We start from the raw sequence: 21107 nt of genomic DNA, 5'->3' as shown, positions 1-21107 counted from the left end.
AGGATGTGTGAGTGAGAAAGATATGGGGTTTAATCACTGTCTCTCAGCCAGGCCAGGTAGAAGGAAGATGTTTTTCCCGTGGCTTATAAACGAAGGCCTTATTTCCAAAAGAAATTTGTGATCATAGCTGCTCAACTAGAGACAACACAATGGGATCCATCATTAAGGGATGGGGTCCTCCAACTTTGTGAAACATCAGACCTTTAGGGTGTGACAAAATGAACAACCCCAAAAGGAACCAGAAAGAATCACAGTCCCCTTAACAACTACCAACCAACCAACCAAACCCAAATAAATGGGTGAGTTTTTGCCTATCACCCACATGCAGGCCTAGGAAGGAGTCCCCCAAGGTCCAGATGCAGCTCTACAACTCCCCAAATGAACATGACTAGAATTTCACATTGGAGCCATCCCTCCAAATATGCTGCAAATCCCTTTGCAAAGAGAAACGCTTCATAATCCTTCTACTCATGTCTGTCCCTCCAAATTTAAACATGCATTTAAAAAATAAATAGGGCATGGGTGATGTGCAGGAACAGCTTGCTGCTGCTTTTTTTCTTTTTTTTTTTTTAAATAAAACAGCCTTAAAGAGGCCCCCTTGAACGAGTTCTGTTCATTTATTTTTCTTAGAAACTTCCAGTCTCCTTAACTCCTTTTAGCCACATAAGAGGTGAATGATTAAGCTGAAACTATTATCTTTGCAAAGAACATCTCTGCTGGCTGCCAGCCAAGTGGAGAGGAAAAGTGAAATGAAATAAACACGCCGGAGCTATTGTGTCCCCGACCAGTCCCTGCGGTGAGGTGCTGGGAAGCTTGGCAAAGTTCAAAGGAGGTCCCTGGGTGGGGACTGTTAATGAGGCAGGGCACATTTTGGAAGAAAGTTTTTCTGGCCAGAAATAAGAGCGTATGAATAACTTAACATGACACGAAGTCAGCCCTCGTATAAACAGGTGCCGCTCGGAGCTGCAGCGCGCCGGTGGCCACTCCTGCCAGCTGCGGCTGCCAACCTCCTTTCCTCGGCCACCCCTCCAGAACATGAAAGCAAAAACCTTTGCCAGCAAAGGGCACGAAATAAATTAAGCTTCAGAGTGCCCTACTTCATGGGAGGGCATAACGTCCACTCCTATTTCTACCATCGCTGCACGGCTGCAGCGCCTGGGGGCTGCGGGCAGGGAGAGGGACCCCGCGGCGCTGGGCAGCGGCGGGGCGAGCAGCAGGCGTGCTCTCCCCTCCCGGGACACGCTCCGATACGAGCCCCCCCATGAGACGTGTACCCCTTACTCCTGGCTCTGCCAGTGGCTGATGGTCTGTCAGCTGGCAATAGCCTGCACGTCCATTTTCCAGCTGACACGCGACCTTTGGGCAGACGTTGCCAGGCGAGTTTGGGAAGAATTGAACTCTTGTGTTTAGAGATGAGAATCCTCAGGGCCCGACTCCTGGGGCTCCAGCAGTTGTGGTTACCGCTCTCTGAGCCCTAAGGTTGGCACGTAGCTCGAGGACAACACCAAGACGCTGCTGCGTTGGCACCAAGGACGTTCAGGGACACATCCAGCTGGTGGTGCGGGAAGACACGAGCTCTCGGGCTGCAGCTGCCTGGGGGGACTGCTCACAGCCGCGGGGTGACCCACTGACACCAGACCGCTCGGGGAAGGGGCTGTGCCAAGGGGCCAGTGGTCGGCTGGACTGCTGGCATCAACAAGGGCACAGAGGAAGATCAAAGGGGACAGCTCACTGGGCTTATGCTTACAAAACACCTGGGCAAGCGAGCATCTAGAAAGGTTACCAGCACTTACTCCGTTACAGCTGCATCTGATTCAGCAGAAACTACACGACGTCCTGAAAATGAGGTGATTTAAAAGACCAAAATAGTTTAATCCATCTTTATTTCCAGACTTTAGAGTACGGAATTAACTTGTCTTTAAGAGAAACATGAGATGCGACATACTTACTGATTTATTACTCCAAATGAATGACAAGCAACACCAGTATCTCGCTCAGGGCAGAGACATCAGCAAGTCAGTGGATAGAGCAGTGGGATTCAAGCAGGCAGTTACACAGGATGCACATATTGAAGCTGCTCCAAAAATTTGTCTTACTTGCTCATTTCATTTGAAAAAGTGACTTGTAAGCTATTGCAAATTGTCCCTGGACCTGACTGAGTCAAGGAAAAGCTTGAAATGACCACCATAGGCCCATGTGTCTCACGTACCGGTTGACCGTTGCTTTGGAATCACCCTGTCGGATTACTTAAAAAAAAAAAAAAACAAAACAGAGGGGGGGAAAAGAAAAGGCCAGAAGTAACGTTTACGTCACAAGTCACATCTGCTCCTGTAATTACTTTCCTGTTGGCTGTTTTCAGCAGAGAAGGAAACCCGACAGAACTGGTATCCAACAATGGATTACAATCCACCTCCTTGAAATCTCCAATTTTTCTGAAGGGGGAAAAATCCGTGGCGCACAGCTGATCCTCAGCATGTTGCCACGAGGACAACAGAAAAATCAAATGCTTGGCGTTGAGAGCATGTTTACAGATCACTCACCAGGAAAGGAAAGCTTAGAAAATCTCCCCTGTGAACTTCCTACGTGCGTATGTAGCCCCACACGGCACAACAATGCCAAAGTCACCTGCCAGGCTGGGCTGCTGCAGGAGAGGAAAACTCATGCAAACCTAACAGTGCCGGCTCATTGAGGCTTAATCTTCAAGCCACACGTAATCAAAAGACAAACAGTCCGGCAGCAATAGCAGCGATACCACATGTGTGCAGAACAATAGCACAGCGGCCAGGACAAGCTGTTTAAGTGCGGGTCACTTAGAAAAGTGCAGAAAACCTGGCAGACTACAGAAAAAGAGAGAATCAAAATTTAGTGTAGTGCAAGTCATTTCCAAAGAAAACACGCAACGTGCACAAATTATCTGCTAGACGAGAAAGGGTGGGTTTTCTGCAGGAGTAAAAATGGGGGATGACGCAAAGATCCTTTGTACTATACGCCTTAGCCTGGATCAGCTAATAGATAACTTCCTCTGCCTCCTCCAGAGCAGAAGGAACAAGAGGCAGAGCCTCACCAGAGCCAGGATTTTCTTTGTTTGGATTTGAGACCGTGACAGGTAAACCCTGAAGCATTTCAGCACTAAGGCACAGAAAATCCTTATTCCGTTACTGCTGCTGCATATCCTGGCGGCGGTATCGTCTTTCCAGCCTGGATGCCCTCCTGGTGCTGCAGCGGCACGTTTGGACACCAGATGCTCTGCAGAGATGTCCTGAGCAGGGCTGAGCTAGCCCTGGGCTTGCTCAGCCCCTTGCCTCGCTGCCGCTGCAGCAGCGACGTACCCTCCGCATGCGGGAAAAAGGTTTCTTTTCCTTCCCTGCACAGTGGGCACCGCTCAAGTTTTGTATTTTTCATTTTTTTGGACGGCATTTGGTCCTGATGGTGGTGGGCACCCACATCTCTTGCTGGCTCAGCCTGCCAGGAGGAAGCTTTGGCTGCATCCCCGCCTCAGCTGTTGGAAGACAGCGGTGGTGACTTTCCCAAGCAGATGGAAAAATGATCTGCCAGGAGCACTGGATCCAGACATTCAGTGTGACTTTTAGCACCAAGTCTGTGGGGACTGATGTCTGTGCTATGCCTGTCAAGCCCAGAGCACCAGTCCCATTTCATTCATCTTCATTTTCTTCCTTTTCTTTAAGCAAATCTAAAAATTATTCCAAAACTATTGTTTTAACAGACATACAATAAATCAGATGTCGTAAGGGGAGAATGCTGCTGTTCCCCGAGCCAAACGCATTCCTGTATTTCCTGGCCAAGGATGGTGACCATCGGGACAAGCATTACGTTTCAGCTTTGCCTGAGCCTGAAGCCAGCGGCCGACGAGAGGGTCTCCATCTGGAGTCATTTTATAGCACTAGAACGGTTCTCCTCCAGCGGCAGCCACCGCCTGCTAATATAAAAATACTTGGGAGAAAAAGCAATACATTTTATTAGGTTGGTAGGAGGAAAAAAAAGCTCTGTTCAAGACTTCCATTAACTTTTATGAATATCTCCAAAGAGATTTATTTTTATAACAACATTGAAGCAGAGGAATAAAACCCAAGTTTCTTGACACTCCCAATTACAATTTCTCACCACAGGCAAGCCCAGAGTGTCCATGGCCAAGCCCTGCTCACCTTGTTCACATGAAGAGCACCTCTGAAAGCCAGAGCCTGGCTGCGAGAGGAAGGCTGGCCCTGTGGCTGGCACTTGGGGGACCTGTACTCATATTCTGGTGCTGCTGCAGGCTCCCTGCACGACCCTCTCCGTACCACTGGTCTGTCCTGGGATGTTCTGATCTGCTCCTGGAGTCCCACCAAGTGCTGAAGTCACCTGTCCCACTTCAGATCCTAGCCTGCCATAATCAGAGGTCACCTTTTGCCTGAAAGCTTAGTATTTCCACCCAATTAATGCAACGCGCCCTCTCTTGACTTCAGCAAATCTCAGCATTCACAGTGCCCATCCAAGCGTTAGCCCTTTTCAAAACCTGCTGCATTGCTGGCCTTTGCTTTCTCCTGCGGTGGGGAGCTCCTCAGCCTGGACACATGTCGTATAAAAATACTTCCTCTGATCTGTTTTGAATTTGCCACCTTCTAATTTCATTGAATGCCCCTTTGTTCCAGTGTTATACGACACGGTCCCGCCAATCTATTTTCTGTAGACTATTTATTATTTTCCTTCCCCTCTTAAAACCTAAAGCAATGTTACAGAAGGAAAAAGAGGGGGGGGAAAAAAAGGCCCAAAAAAAAAAAGCTCTCCAGGAAATTGTTCTAATAAAAAAATGATTATACTTTATGGTGTGGCCTTGCTGCTCTCTACAGCTGTTGCAAACAAAACCTGCGCGGCTTTGAGCCGTCAGGTCCGAGGCACCACGCGTGAGACGCACACGCGTGGTCCCGGCAGCCCAGATGCGCTGGCACGGGGAGGGCAGGCACCGGGGAGCAGAGAGACGGAGGCACTGGCTGAGGCCGTGCCCACGGGCACCGGCAGCATCCCCAGCACTGCCGGCACCAGAGCCAGGGATTTGTTTGTTTGGATTTGAGGCTATGATAGGCAAACCCTGAGGCATTTCAGCACCGCAGCTCCGAGGGGAAGGTCCCTCCGCTGCCCAAGCACATCCAGATGCTTGCGAGCCACGCTCTCACCAACTCAATAGGAAACACGACAAAAATATCACTCTGATGAGTAAAAGCCCCTCAGCTGGAGCACTTTCCTAATGAGATTTCCAACACCAGCTGGGAAGCAGCCGGCGGGCCAGGGTGTTTGCAAGGCTGCTGCGGCAGGCGGCTCCCGCCCTGTGCAGCTCTGGGGATGTGCTTTACGCTGCAACCACTGCAAGACGAGAAGCAGAAGAGCCCCCAGCCCCTTCCCCAGATGCACCTCTGTCCCATGTCGTTTATGTTTTCAGCCGCAGTTTTAAAACACGGCTGATTTCTCTGTTGATATACTGCCCGGTGACCGTGCAGCTCCTACTAGCAAGGTCTGGGGAGCCCATAGAAGCTGAGTGAGATGTCCCAGTGCACACAGGAATGCAGGGACCAGGCTCGATACTGGTACAGGCAAGGTGGTCCCACTGGTCCCTGCTGGGCTTTTACAGTCCAAGGGGATGAGTGAACAATAACTGCTCAGCCTCGGCAGCAGACACTTGTCCCTGGTCACCTGGCCCACCGTCCACCTTGTGGCCAACAACGTAGCCATGAAATACCAAAACGCTTGAAATTACGGCTACGCCTTTCAGCAGTAAGCCAAGGGACAGCACTGACATTTTTGAAATAGCCCTGAGGTAAACGGGGCTGCTCGCTTCTTGTTTCAGGCTGGCTGCAGACTCAGACTTATGATAACACACTGATTTATACTGGGATCACCATGTTCTTCCCCACCACAAGAGCCTGGGTGCCTTTCGTCTTCTGCCTTCCTTTAAACAAGTGGAACGATAAAAGCTCAAATTCTGCAACGCAGCTTCTGCAGCCATTTCACAAGGGACCCCTTCCAGCAATTCAAGCAGCTGCATCCTCCCATGATCCAGCGCTCTCAAATATCTGAGCAAGAAGACAACCTTGTACCACAGGGGCTTGGTACTCCCCGAGGAACAGCCCAGGCCTTCACAGTTCTGGTGTTGTCCTCGGAGCACCAACCACCAGGTCTAGGGCCGCGGACTACCGAGGCAACGCAATAATCACAGCCCTTCTCTCTGCTTTACCCAGCAAGTCAGCAAGCGACTCCTGCGGAGGGAGGCCGGTGCACAGAGGGCAGAAGCAGCAGCTCCTCACCCATCCGTGGCTGGAGCAGAAGGAGCCGGGCTAGCCCTTCAGGGCTCACCCTTCCCTCCCTGGAACAAGAGGGGTCCAGCCTTGGCCCCTCGTCCAGGCTGACACCATTTACACTTCCCAAAGGTCCTACGCAGCCTTGAAGGGCTCAGAGCAAAGCATGCCGTGAGCAAGCATGGTGCAACCAGCGTGTTCAGGTCGTAGTAAATTAAGAGAAAAAGACACCACAATTGTCTCGGGACATTTTGCCCTAAACTGGAGACAAAGCTCCCTTTGCTGGAATGGCAGGCACGTGTCTTTTCTGGGGAAAAAGGATCTGCCTCCTCGCTCCGCTTCCAGCGACTGAGGTCCCAGAGGGCAGGACGTGCCGTGCATGAGAACAGCACGCGTTCTGCTCGGCACAGCGCGCTGGGACAGTCCCTCACTGCAGCGAGGAAAACAACCCAAGGCAGCTCCACTTTAAACTCATATTTCGGGCAGGACAATTTTTGCAACTGGACGCTGGGAGCAGGAACTGCAGAGACGTGCAACACAAAGGCGAAGCTCTGCGTACCATCAGCAGATTGTCCAGCTCCGCAGGAATGGCTCTCTGTCTCTCCAATTCGGTGACAGTTTACTTGGGGATGGGGGGGTACCGACCACCCCCCGACCAGGGCAGGCAGGCCAGGGGAGCGGGCAGGGGGCTCAGCCACAGCAGGGCTGCCCGCACCGTCTGCTGTCTCCGACTGCCCTCTACCCGACGGAGCGGGACGTACAGCGTGCGGCTGGCCGAGCAACCCACCCCAACGCCAGGCCTCGCAAAGCAACGCCGTCAATGATAAAAAAAGAAGAAGAAATGCATCCAGCCTCTAGGACGTACCCTCTCTAGTTTCTCAAGACTCATGCCACAATGCCCCCAGTAAGGAAAGTGTGCCATCGCAAATGTTTATAACATCTGATTTAATGTTACGCAGCTTCTCCCAGCCATAAACCAGAACAAATACTCCCAAGATTTATTACATCCTTCCCTCCAGGGCCTTAAGCAATTGTACTTGATTAATTCAGCAGTTAACAGCACCAAGCAGAAGCATGATAATTTTGCATCCAGGATTCCTAAGACGCATACTGTTTTCCACAAGGCTTTAGGTCTAAAACTAGAAAGATGAGTCTCTAAATATGCTCTTATCCATTTGCATGGGATAACAACATGCACTGGATGTTTTCTCCTTGCAGAGAGATGCTTAGTTAAGCTTCTTCTTGCTCCCTCACATTAATTCCTCACTACTTTTTGTAGCAGTAAATAGCTGTTCCTCAGCTTACATTCTGGATAGGACTATTATTCTCAAACTTGCCTTAAACTGCAGTGTCCTTTTAAGTGATAGAAACATTTCTTCACTACCTTCGTTAACAGGAGTGAGACCTGGTGCATTTATCCTGTAAAAGTCTCTTCGGTGAGCTCAACATCTCCTACAAGCAGAGTGAAGAAACTTCCCTTCGCCCTAACCCCACGCACAAATATCCAGATTTGCCTCAATTGTGCTTCCTTGCAAATCTATGAGAGAGTTTTGAAGTTCATTATTTCCTTTCTCTGCGTGAATTCCTTACAACCCATCACAAAAATCTTCACGAGGAGAGACTCGATTGTGTCGGTAGCACACTGTAGATAGGTACAGTGACAGGCAGTTGCCCTCCAGAAATGCACTGGAAAAACACAGACCAAGAGTTTCTTACACATTTCCTCAGGACCTCTCAGAACAAGTCTATCCACATGACAAGAGTTCTTCAAACACTAGCTAGAAAACACCAATGGGAGCTGGAAGAAAGCAGGTAGCCTTTGATTCATAGCTTCTTCCAGGGTCCCATTCTGCCCCCTGAGAGACCTGTGTGCCCAAGAAAGGGTGTAAGTCAAGGAAGAAAGCAAACCTCCCTTTTGCATATAGTTAATGAATTTACGGAAGCAGAACCAGAAATGAGCACTTGTGGACAGCTTATTGGCTTTGAAGCACTAAAGCTATTGAAAATAGCGAGCCTACTTTATATCATCACTGCAGTTAGCAGGGGGTACTGAACAGGGTGTACTTCAGTTAACTATAATGCACAGAATTTATTGCAAATTAAACTGTTTACTGTACAAGGCAATTTGCAAGTATTGTCATACTCACAAGGCTTTTTACTGTTGATTTTTCAAGTATTAAAAAACTATCAAAACAATATTAATTGAATGCTCCCTATGCCCGTCCATATCCTCAAAGATATTTACACTTCTTCAAGTAATCGAGAAAAATGACGTGGATTGTTTGCATCTGATGGGTCATTACTGTTCTACAATACCCACTGGAAAACGCATGTTAACAGCAGTTTGACAATAATGTATTTGAAGCTACACAAAAAAATCGTGGAGTGTATAGGCTAGTGCTCCAATTGGTTTGAAATATGGTCTAGCATTTGTCTTGGCTGCGTTAACAAGGTCTGTTTTACCAATACATTTGTATTTATGATGACTAAGGGCAGATTATAGTTGTTAAAATTTGTCCTCCTGACATGAAAACACTACTTTGTCATTAATACATTTTGTAGCATAAACTATGATGTCAGGTCAATGTAAAGGGTAAAAACTTTCCTAAAGTATGCACACACCATTTTTTTTAAAGCTATTGAGCCTAATGGAATAACAAAGGTCATAATAACAAACCATTACAGCTTTGGTCTTGGCAACTATGTCCACAGAAGAATCCTCCAAGAAACAATCATCATTTCTCCAATGTTATGGCATTAGGACGACAGGAATGGTTCACAAATGAGTCATGTGAGCCCAGAAACGCAGTAGCTATGTGAAAGCTGAGCAATCAATTATTCATTTGTTTACCAAGAGCTTTCTCAGCTGACATTAACCAGAACTTCTTAAAAAGAAGAACTTTACAGCTGTCCTTGACTGTCCCATGAGGCTGTGCTCAGAGGCTGAAAAGATTGCTTAATTTCTCTGTAAGTAATCTGGTATTTTTATTGAAATAAACAACAACATATGGACTAATTAACTGGGTTCAACCTGAGACCCGGCAGGTGTCAAAATATCGAAGACCTAGGGCTGGGGTGATGATCAGATGGGAGACCAGGGCAGGGGAAATGACGTTCAAGCAACCAAAATCTAGCCCTTGCTCAAAATGCAGTACATGAAATCCCAAGTAAGCTTTCCTGTATGTGGCGTATTGAGGTTACACATACACATTTTGGTTGCATTAATACACGTCATTAATCTGCTCTGATTAAATTACATTTTTCTCATTTTGTAGTGATTGCTTACCCTAGACCCTAACAAAGTTGTTACACTGAAATCTTTTTCAACCACAAATGAGTAAGATTTAAACAGGTTTAAATATCACACCTTCAACTCTCTTTAATCTATGTTCCTTTTGCCTTTTTTGGTTTGAAAGGCACATCCAAACCAGGGAAAACTGCCATACAAAAGGAACTGAGAAAATCTGGACATAAACACAGTGCAATCAAGTGCAAAGCAAGCACATAAAAAGAGCTGATCTGAGTGGAGCTACAATTTTTTTTTTAAACAATTTCTTCTACATGCTAAAGTTGATGAGGAACACTAAAGCTTAGGATAAATCCAGACAGCAGAAAATATTTATACATGGGACTCCACCAAATTACATCTAAACTCCATTAATGTTTCTAGATGAAACAAAACTGAGAAAAACCTGAAATAGTAAAATCTTTCATGCTGACATTCCCGTTGTGTTCAGGCTAGATTCTGAAGATGTCATCTGTGATACCAAAAAGAAGCAATTATGGAGTTGGAGATTCTGGTTTTTCAAAATTGATAGCAAATAAAAAAACCTTTTCTTAACTTTCTGATATTTACCCATATCCATCAGCCTCAGTTTAATTTTGTTTTCTTTGTCAGACTGAATGCAAAAAACACGTGCATACTTTAGGAAACATTTCAGCCTTTACATTGACCTGCACCTACTTCTAGAAATAAGGGCAGTAAAAACTACATTGTTTTAATAGCATACCTTATGGCTGGAATAGATGATCTTAAAGGTCTTTTCCAACCTAAATGATTCTACGATTCTTTAAAAAGCCTGTTGTTTTTTCTAGGGTTTGTAGTAAGAATTCAGATTCTGGCAATAGAAGAGTCCAACAGGATTTGAGAGGTGGTGTGGCACCGCTGTGCCATCCGCTCACTGAAAAAAGAATCATCTCACTTTTCATATGCTTTTTTAGCAGTCCTAAAGAGACTTTACCCACCCATCCTACCCATGTTTCTTGAACCCACTGTCACTCCTCCATCATTTATAAAAACAACTGAATAAAACCAGCAAGCCCTAGCACCTACTGGAAGAGCAGCTGGGATTGCTAGCGTGCCTCACTAGCCAGGGAAAGGCTTGGAGGGGACCCAGAGTCCTACTCTTACTTCTTCCCCTGCTTACACCTAACAATACCGACACTTCAGATAGTTTATTACTAAGCACAGCTCCATCTTCCTACTTTATGAGGGTAGCAATTATCAATCCACCCATGTCAGAGATAAAATACAGGAGGCTCAGAAAGGCTGAGCAGGGTCACTTTAGGCAGAGCTAGGAACAGAATCCTGTCTAAACAAAAGTCTCATCCATTTCACTCCACTACTCTCTTCTAAATGATTATGTCAGTCCTGTGAGCTATAGGCTGCCTATAGGTAAAATCCCACCTGTCTACTTTCACTAACAGACAAATGAAGAGATAACCATTAACAAAACAAAAGTGAACGAGAGTACCAGCGCTTCTGCATTAGCCACTGCAAAGGGGAAATTCAGAACGGGGAAATCCTGATTCCCATCATGCAGCTACAGCCAGAAAACAGATGGATTAAATGTGCATTAGCACCCTTCCGATACATTTCTGTCTCTTACCATGGGCTACTCCTCAAGATACTTAGCCATCTAATCAAAAGGAATCTAGTCAACGTTGCTTTTGACAGACATACCTCTAAAAGCAATCACCTCTTCTTTCCAGTGTGTGACTGCCACCTGAGAACTGTGGTTTGTTTGGGTTTTTTTTTGGGGCTGCATGCATGAGTTTAGGGATGGAGGTGTACAAAACACATACAACAAAGACCAGGAGCTGATCAAAATGAAAACCCATAACATGAAGTCATGTATATTTAGACTCCTTTAAAAAAAAAAAAAAAAAAAAAAAAAAAAGAAACATTTAAACAAACTTTTTAGCATTTCAGTTGATTTGAGCTCTTATACATGAAATGCACTGTAAATATACACACTCAGTGGAAACACAGTTCATTTCCACAAGGTCTGAGCTGCTCATGCAGATCAAAGAATGAAGCAGTCATGAGTAAAAAGCGAGGCTGAACCTTCCCAAGGTCACCTATCCTCAAAAGAGTCTCCACCTTTTGAATATCTGAGTTACAGTCCTATCTGCAGCAGATAGCATACCATTTTATCCAGTTAGTTGGAAAATTGATCCCATATATTATTTAATTTTCAATGGTAATAACAACTGGACAATGTTATTTCTACACAATTTTACTAATGGAAACAAATAATGCTACACTGATACAGCTACACTAGCGTGAAGGTAAAGTTGCTGCCTTCACTTTCTTTGCCCAAAACCGCTAACTGGGAGTAATGTAAAGGAAATCCCCATTTTCTGATTTCTTTCACCTTCCCATACCCATTTTTGTCACATACGATTAAACCTCCCCTGGTGCTCTGACTGCTCTTTTCCAGCAGCCCAGCTCGAGAACGGGTTGACTGTATGTGGCACATGAGTGATACAGCAGGAGACAGCTGCTGCCCCAACATACCCTTCATTTGGAAACCAGCACTGACACACACACCCCCCACCACACTGCGGGCTGGTTCCTGACTCTGGGAGATCCTAAATCTGTGGCCTCAGCATGAAGCCTGATTTTGAATTTCCTTCTCAGAACAGTTTCCAGCCTTTTTTTGATAAAAGCTGATCCTATAATCACTGCAGCAGAATCGCTCGATTTCAAACGCTGACACAGCATTGCTTGTTTAAATATCCTGTTGCTAAAACACGCTGCCTCTTCCCCCCCTTCTCCTGCACAGTCGTGCTCACAGACAGAGCCACCTTCGTTGCTTTAGGGTTTCACAAACAGGCAGCAACGGGCAGGCTGTGGGAGCGTGCATCTCCTCTCCGCGCTTGCCCAGGGGTGCAGCAAGCTCCAGCTCGCCAGGTCCTGCCCCAGGATCTGCTCAGCACCGCTAAGAGGGCAGTGGAGCCCAGCGCTGCGGTACTTGCTCTCTGTCACCTTAGCACTTGCCAGAGTATCCGTGCCTTTAGGAAAAGCAGGTGAAAACAAGGTCTTGTCGAAGTCAGTCGGAGTCTGAGCAGGGATTATCCATCACCATCCAGAGAGCAGACAGGTGGCAAGGAAAGCAAATGAATAAAGACATCACAATACAGGTAATGAGGCTCATGACTAAGTGACTTGCCACAGCCATTTTACAGCATTCCTTCTGCTTGAGAATAATTTTTCAGGACACTGTTCAAGCTATAATTATAGAGAAAAGAAAGCAAAGCCAACCCATCCCTCTCATCTAACCTAACTGTGTACTAATTATATTGGTCTACTGGAACAAGTATAGTAAACAAAAACTGCCTTCCTTGTCATATTACTTCTGCTTCATTACTCTGCTGACCAGACAAAACATATGGTCTAAAATATAATTCATATTAATTTCGGGACTGTTGTTCTATTAGAAGGAGTAAGCTCATGCTGTAAAGAAAACCTGAAGATCGAACATCTATATATCACCTCATGACATGAGAGGAAAGAACAAAGAAAGTTTGGCAAGTCATAAGATCTGTATATGGATAATATTTTTCTGGAGGTCTATGTGATGCAAAACACAAATCAGAAGGGAATATGGTGGTTATTTCAGAAATATGGGTTCGGAAAAAAAATATTTTCAGATAGCTGAAAGAGAAAATGTATTCCCTTGCTCAGTTTGTAAGTGGGAGCCTGGATTCCTCCCACTCAACTCCATAGACGAGATTTTCTTTGCTTTCTTCATAGTCAGGGGAAAGACGGAGGCATCTCTTGAGGGTGGTTTGGCCCTGCTAACTCCAGACTCCTCTGCTGGATCCGGCAGCTAGATGGGAAGTTTTCCGGAAGGCATCTCCACACTGAAATGCATCTCCAAGCAGCTGATACTTTAAGACAGACCCTCACTGGAATTGAAACCAGTTTGTTAAGATGATTCAGAGAAGGATCATTTAAGTTGTGCCTCAAGTACCAGTGTAAGTTAAACTCACCATCAGAAAAGCAGAAACACTCTAAAGCACAAGTTTTTAGCTGGCACTTTTCTTCCCTCAACAACAAAAGAGGGCAAAATACATTGCAGTATAATGTGTCTGCGATGCTCGTTTGTGGATATGCAAAGCTCTGCATTCTCTCCCAGCTCATCGTTAGAAACCCGTCACTTGGTACCAAAAGAGCTGGGTGCTTTCTGGATTTGCAAGGAGCAGAGAAGTGTATCTGGGAGAATCTATAAGGCTACAGGTTCCCTAGTATGGGTGGCCTCTTTCACCAGTTTTATTATACATTTTTCCTAGGGTTCAACGAGTGAATTGAAATGCTCTAAAATAAGGAAAGCACATAAAGTCTTGAACTGTTAAAGGCTTGATCCTCTTTCTATTGAAAACAATGGCAAAACTTCCACTGATACATGGGGCAGGCAATTCAATGGTAAAACCAGCAGTGTGTTTGTGGACACACCACAAGCAGCACATGGGAGAGGGAGATCGCTCCCAAGATCCCAGCCGAAGAGTTGCATTTCCAGTAATACCAAAACACCCAAATATTAAGGGGATCAAAGCTCCCTGAAACATTCAGCCAAGGGTGATCTGAACTGTAGTAATAGCAACAGAGCCCTGACAGGTGAGCAACAGCGACTCTATTCAAATGTGGGTTTAAAGTGTATTTATACTTTATCAGTGATTTAAGATCTTAACTTTTGTATTTATTTAAAAAGCAGCAGCACTGTCAAATAGCTGACAATAAGAGTAAAATGCAGCTTTACTTCTTGAACATCTGGAAAAGGACAGCGTTAGGAGAATAGTTTGCTGACAACTGTAGAGCTAGCACAGATTTAGGATCTAGTGTTGCCAAATAGAAAGCCTCTCCAGGCAATAGTGAAGGAAGGATCCTCAGCTGGATCTGTCCTCTGGGATGCAGCAAAGAACATCAGTCCCTCAAATTAATGATTCCCTTTCCTGGAAACCTACACTTTGTTATATTTATGGGAGCTTAAAGTTCATGCACAGTCCTAAGACAGGCTAGAGAGCTCATGCTGAATTCTTTTATCTGGGAGAAGTTTCTAAATTTTGTAAGATGGTTGAAAATGGGCAGAGTTCAGTTTATTTGCATTGAAGTCCCTTATAGACACAGTTCTCGTTTATCCACACAGACATCCTAGCAAGCAGGTACATGGCAGCAGACCACATCGGGACTTCTTGGATGTGGACTTCACCTGGAACAGGTCTAGGGCAGAAGTGATAGGTTTCCAGTGCTGCATTTTTATATATAAATAACATAGTAACAAAACCAGGGATGGTCCTGTGTGGAAAGTTTATCAGGCTAAACAGCTCACACACAAAAAAAAAAAGAGCTCTGAAGAAGCAGCAGCACAAATCCCTGCAGTATTGTTCAACAAAAACATCTTGAAGAAAGGTGAAAGGCAAAGATCAGCTGTAGCACACTGAGATCTCAAGTCAAATCCTACTCACCTTATTCAGGTGAAATGATTCTTCAGTTTCAGGTCTCACTCTTGGAGATGCTGGATATATGGCTTCTTAGGGCTTACAAACCCTTAACTTTAACAGTTCAAAGAAGATAACTAAAAATGCCAGTGATTAAGGCTGTCTGTATTCAAATGAAGAGCTACTGAAATGTGGAACATGTCAGGAACCACAAAAAGAATACAAATAAGAATGAGTCACTCTAAAAGCAATTTCCAGTGGAAATTGAGGGTGAAAACGTAACATATTGCACTGTGAGTTTTGACAAGTATAAATGAAAACTTAAGTGAAACCACACAGGTTTATTGCGCTTTCTGGATATGTGAGGCTAATTCAGCTTTTCATTGTGTCCACAGGTTACATATGCTCTAGGTTGGTTTTTTTTGGTTTGTTTTGTTTTTCCCAGAAGGTGTAAGGAGAGTTCAATAACAATCTAAATCACTTTTAGTCTGTCTATTCTTTGTACAGAGTTTTTTATCCAAAGTTATTTATTCCAGCATGGGCAGGAATTGCCATTTGTTTTTAATGACTTAAAATGCCAGATCCATAATATAAGTGGCTGAACCTATAGGCTACAATGTTTTAAACACCCTTCCAGGCCCTGCCTGCTGTGCTATACCTATGCATACTTCTTACTTATATCTCCCAAAGACCACTTCTGTATGGGAGAGCGCATCAGCACAGGCTAACATGTTTTCATAAGCAGGGAAGAGGGAGGTCATAACATGTCTATGCTGCCAGCACCCTTGGGAGAGGACATCACTACCATAGGTGCTGCACTTATACATATAAAAAGAATTTACAGACTAAAGCAGCAATGCAAAAAAACCCCCAAACCAAACAGAACAAGGGGGTGGAAATGACTGTGATAAATCATCCAATTTAATCCCTGTCCTAAGGCAGGATCGGCTACCATTTCTGGGCAAGATTTGTCCAACTTGTCCTTAAAAATGTCCAATAGCAAAGCCTTTCCTGATGCCTGCACAATCCAGTCCAGCTTCTCCCCCTGTTTCCCACTCAGAAAGCTTTTCCCAGTGCCTAACCTGGACGAGCTCTGCTGGTCAGCTGCCCGCAAACTGAGGGCTGCTGTACACACGGGTGTCCTTAAATTCTATCTGTTTATGAGGGCAGACTGTGTGGGCTGCAGTAAAGTTAGGAAGATGGGATGCCTCACAGAGAAGCCATTCTTGTTCCAGCAGGCGACATTAGATCCTGAACGAGCCTTTTGCCCTCCTCCTCGAAGGAACGAAATGCAGTTTTGCCTCCACTGCAGCTGTGGATCAACCCTGACTACCCGTGATGGTAACACACCATTATCACCAGTCTTTGCTTCAGAAAGGGAGATAACTACAACCAATACCTCAAGGGAAGAGGAGCTGAAGGCGTCTCTACCCCACAAAGCCAAGCACAAGACAAAAATACCCCCTGCAGCACCAACCCAAGCTCCTCACAGCACAGCCAAGCACCAAGCAGAGATAGCCCTCAGCAAGATTCACGTGTTATCTCCATTTTGGATTCAACCTAGCAAAGCCCTGCGTGCCAGCCTTCACCCACTGCTGCCTTGGAGTTCCTCGGCCCGCACCACCATGGGGCTTCCAGACGCAGGTTACGCGCAGTCTGCCGGCCGGCACGCCGGAGGCTCCTGGATGCTGCAGGCTCACGGTACGTGCCCTGCACGGCACACACAGGCTCCTGCCTGTCTCTGAGAAATGCCTGGCAGCCCTCCAGGAGCCACCGCTTTCTGACTGCGAAGCGCTGGCAGGAGCTGACTGTCATTATCAAAGCATTTCACCTCTCGTGTTTCGCTCTGCTCCTCTCTGAGAAAGACAGGACGATTACCCATTCCCCTTGGGGTTTGTAAGGAGCCTGAAGCTTGCCAGGTGCTGAATTAACACGCCTGAGGTGCTGCAAGCCCGTCGCAGGGCGGCCACCGGAGTATTCTACAAGCGACTCCTGGCTCTAATTCAGAAATGGTTTCCTGCTCCGCCAGTTGGCTGCAGAAACAACACTCAACAACATTTTCACGAGCTTGTTACCAACGAGATAAAGACCGAGACTGGAGACTTTCAGTGCCCTCCACCGCTCGCCGGAGCCGCCTCCATTGCACACAGCTGTAGCAGCACTGCAGGGTAGCAATGCTGCCTGCAAAGCAGGCTGGTGCCCAGGGCTGAGCAGCAGCATCCCGGTGCTCGGAGGCGGGATTTCCCCAGTGCTTTTCCAAAATGTAGTGAAAGCGCACTTGAGAGGGGTTTTTTGTGACATGTAAGAGTATTTTTTTCTATTTGTTCTGATGCATCAAAAGGATGTTAAAAGAATAATGTTAAAAATACTGAACTTTTGGCCAAAAGGAAGGCATATGAGAAGGAAAACCATTTTCAAGAAGCTGTGGTCTTGAAAACAGGAGCCCCCGCTCTCTCCCTTGCCAGTACTGCACACCCCAGGAATGCCATTATCACAGCACCTTCACTCGGGGTGTGCTGCCCAGTCATTCAACATGTTAACCTTCACAGATAGCTTCTTGGTTATTTCAACTATTTATATGTCAGTTCAGCAATCATAGGTTATTACAAATAAATCCTGCCCTGACTTTAGAAGAAACTCCTTGAAATAACTGCTTTGTTGAATGAGGCATCATTTCTGCAACGTCACTCATGCCTGCCTTGGGAGCTGCTTCTGGAGATTTCCTTCCTAGGTGACTGTTCTCCCACTCATTTAGTCCCTGTTGCAGAATTGGCGAGGGCATTTTAGCAAGAGGGGCAGCTTGCAAGATTTTGCCTAATGTACTTATTACTTCTCAGAGATTGACAGCGTGCACAGCATTCTCAAGAAGCTGATCTGTGTGAAACCTTCATGTGCTTATTGTCATCCCTGTGTTCCTGCCTGGCTTGGGCTTGTCCCACACAGTTGATGGAAGGCTCCCTAAAGCACAGGCTGCTGTTCAGCCATGCCACTGGCAGGGACTGGTTCCAGTCACAGATGCAACTGAAACAAAAATAACCATGCACAAAACTTCACTTGGGACAGGTTTGAAGGGAGAATGTTGGTCAGTTATTTATTTCTTGGCACAGCTGATTGCCAAGAGTTTAATTTCAATATGGGGTGAAGATTCAAAGCAGAGAAACAGAACTCCCGACACCCATGGGATTAGACATAAATACATTCACTCTAACTCAATAAGCCTGGGACATCCTATATCCCAAATTGATTTTGCATCTTTCTTTCTCAGTATATCATCTTCAAGAAGTAGATATGTGGCGTGCATTTATGGAAAAGCCAGGCGATACATTAATCAAAAGCTTCTGCGACAGCACAGGCACAATCGACACGCAGCACAGTGTATCACACTGGAAAACCCTGCATATCCCAGCACAGTGCACCTAAGAGATCACTTGGAAAAGACAGTGAAAGATTTACTGAAGTTGCAAAACCAAGATAAGCAACATCATCCTCCGGAGAAGGCCAGAAGACAGCCTTCAGCAGAGAGTACCTCCCAGTCACAGCAAAAGCTAAAGCAGACTACACGCTGCAGTTGATCACCAATACACACACAAGGTTGGTTTCCAATTCCACCGGACACCTCAGTGGATGCCACCTGATGCCAGCCAGCACACAGAGGCTTATCTTATAAGGCTGCATAGATGCGTACACGCCAGAGCTGCCACCCAGCTCTGCGGCACAGAGGGAGGCTGCAGGCTCAGTTCCCCACCTCCCTGCATAGTTCCCTCACAAACGCTGCTGGCACAGTTGGTGGAAACCCCACCTCACCCCAGCCTTACAGACACCCTATAAAGTGCATATACCTGCAATGCAGCCAGGTGCACTCCACCATGCACTGGAGGTTGGTGTTTTCAAGACAGGGCTGCATTTATGACCGAGCACTGGTCTCTCCAGGAACCTGCTGAGCATGCTGGGGTAAAATGTGGAAGCTTGGGAGCAATGGCAAGGGTCCTACGTCCTCACAGAACCTACCCTTATGCAGCAGAAACACATTATCCCCTTGGCCTTGGCAAACAGAAATCCCAAACTATTTACCATTCTAATGAATTACGATAGTTCTTCTCCTTTCCCTTTCCCTGACCTCACTACACACTAAAGTGAGCAGAGAGTCCCAGTGTCATCCCATCGCCTGCTTCCCATCCGGCTGCACTACACCCCGGAAGGCTATGTGAGCAACTGGACTAAGAGCCACTGTAGTTCTAGGAAAGATGGTCACCTTTTCTGCTGGTTGAACAAGTACTCAAATACACTAAGGGATGCACCATCTGTATGATAGAGAGGGACTTAAAGTGCAGCAGGGAGCACTGAGGCTCGACATTTAGAGAAAGCTTTCTTTAAGGTCCCTTACACCAGGTCATTTGCCAGTCACTAAAGATGGAGAAAGAAAGGAGAAAGAAAAATAAGCCAAGAAAAATAAAGGGAAGGGGGGGGGGGGGGGAAGACAAGTTTTAAAGCTTCAAAAGCTAATTATCACAACTTCATCCAGGGCTGGGACACTACGTACCATATTGCTTTATTTCCCTGATGCCAGGAGCCTTTTAGTCCAGAGGATGCACCAAAAGTGATGCCTCCATTTGTTGGTGGAAACCTGCCAGGGAAAAAAACAAAAAACCCATGCATACATCTATAATAGGTTGTGGTGAACGTGAAACAAGAATAGCAAGCCAGGGAACCTTCACATTTTGCAGGAATGGAGCTTCCATTCCCTTACACAAGTTAAATATGTTATTCAAAAGGATTTTCTCATGGGAAAAAGTAAGCAATCAGGAATGGAAATAAAGTGGTCAGAGCTGATTATCTTGCCAACTTGAGATGCCTTCAGACATTTGTTTGGAGCAGGGGAGCCTGACAAAACAAAGTATTCGAGTACAAATGCAAACAACACCATTTTGAAACAAAGGTTGATTTCTTACACATTCAATAACAATTATGCATGTACACGAATATACACATAGACACACACACAGCTGACTACAGTAAGGGTTTAAGAGGAAAGGAAATACAATGTCCGTATTGCATTACCCCCTAAAGAAAGTGAGAAAGGACAGGAGGAATTCAATTGTTTTTTTCAAAACCACATTTGTGTTGTATGATTTTTGTGGAGACTTTCAGGATTTTGTAATTTGGGGGAGAATATGCAGACTAAACATTGGCACTCCACAAATAAACCCTAAACAAAATCAAAAGCATTATCTAAAGTCTATTGTAAGTAATGCACAATCAAATTTTATTTTTTTAAAAGAATAAATGAGCTTGGTATAAGTGTGGTTGTATTCAGACTCACCTGTTGGCATGCTTCCCCCTCGTTTAAATTTACGTATCTTGAAGTCTTCAAATCCAGCTCCAAATTCACTTTGACAGCTCCATCTAGATGAATAGATAAAATACACTGACCTCTCCTACTTGAATTAATGGAGGATATATTAAATAGCATCTGTGGGAGGCTCCTTCAGAACAGGCATGCCAGAGACAAATACTTTATCCAAACCTACTCCATTTAAAAAGGGCAAACAATCCCAGGGGGAATGGGGACAGCAGGAACTATCTGCTTTAAATATAGCCTATTTTATTCCAAACTAGCTGGCATCAAATGTATTTATGTATGCAGAAAGTTCAGTGGGGTAGGAACATCTATTTTTGGGTTGCAGAAAGGTCAGAGGAATGCAAGACAAGCATTGGTGTTCCAAGGCTCTTGTAAGGATGTTAAATTTGACAGGTTTTTTTAGGAAAACACATTTTTAATAAAGAGATGCTGGTAGATGGCTCCATAATGATTACATATATTAAGTAAAGGACTGCACTTGATGATCAGCAATACAGCTTTTCTACTGCTTGGCACTGAGGTGTTGGGAATCTTTCTCATAACAAACAGAAAAATAAAACCCAGGGTTTTTTGCTTTTAGGGTTTGGGGCTTTTCTGTGGGGTTTGGTTTTTTTGGGGAGAGGAGGAAGTGTTCTGGGGTTTTTTAAAGTTAAATGAAATCATATTTTAACATACCTGTGCAAATAAAGAAGTGAGAATTTTCTGTTGCCATTCTGAAAAACAAATGTAAAAAAAAG

The 21107-nt window shown here is 45.4% G+C and overlaps 1 protein-coding gene and 1 long non-coding RNA gene across 4 annotated transcripts in view; one reads left to right on the top strand and one right to left on the bottom strand.

Moving 5' to 3' along the window:
- The window catches only part of RAB3GAP2 (RAB3 GTPase activating non-catalytic protein subunit 2), a 240196-nt gene that overhangs the window by 17508 nt on the left and 201581 nt on the right, over window positions 1-21107 (top strand). The window lies entirely within an intron of this gene.
- On the bottom strand, window positions 1867-21079 carry LOC126052792 (uncharacterized). Its single transcript, XR_007510150.1, has 4 exons — window positions 21046-21079; window positions 20332-20414; window positions 19552-19635; window positions 1867-3951 (listed from the first exon to the last, which is right to left on the bottom strand). It is a non-coding gene; the product is annotated as an uncharacterized LOC126052792 (long non-coding RNA).

Source organism: Accipiter gentilis, chromosome 30 (genome assembly GCF_929443795.1).
Source record: "Accipiter gentilis chromosome 30, bAccGen1.1, whole genome shotgun sequence".
In the NCBI taxonomy this organism is placed as follows: domain Eukaryota; kingdom Metazoa; phylum Chordata; class Aves; order Accipitriformes; family Accipitridae; genus Astur; species Astur gentilis.
This window is presented reverse-complemented; position numbering and strand designations above follow the sequence as displayed.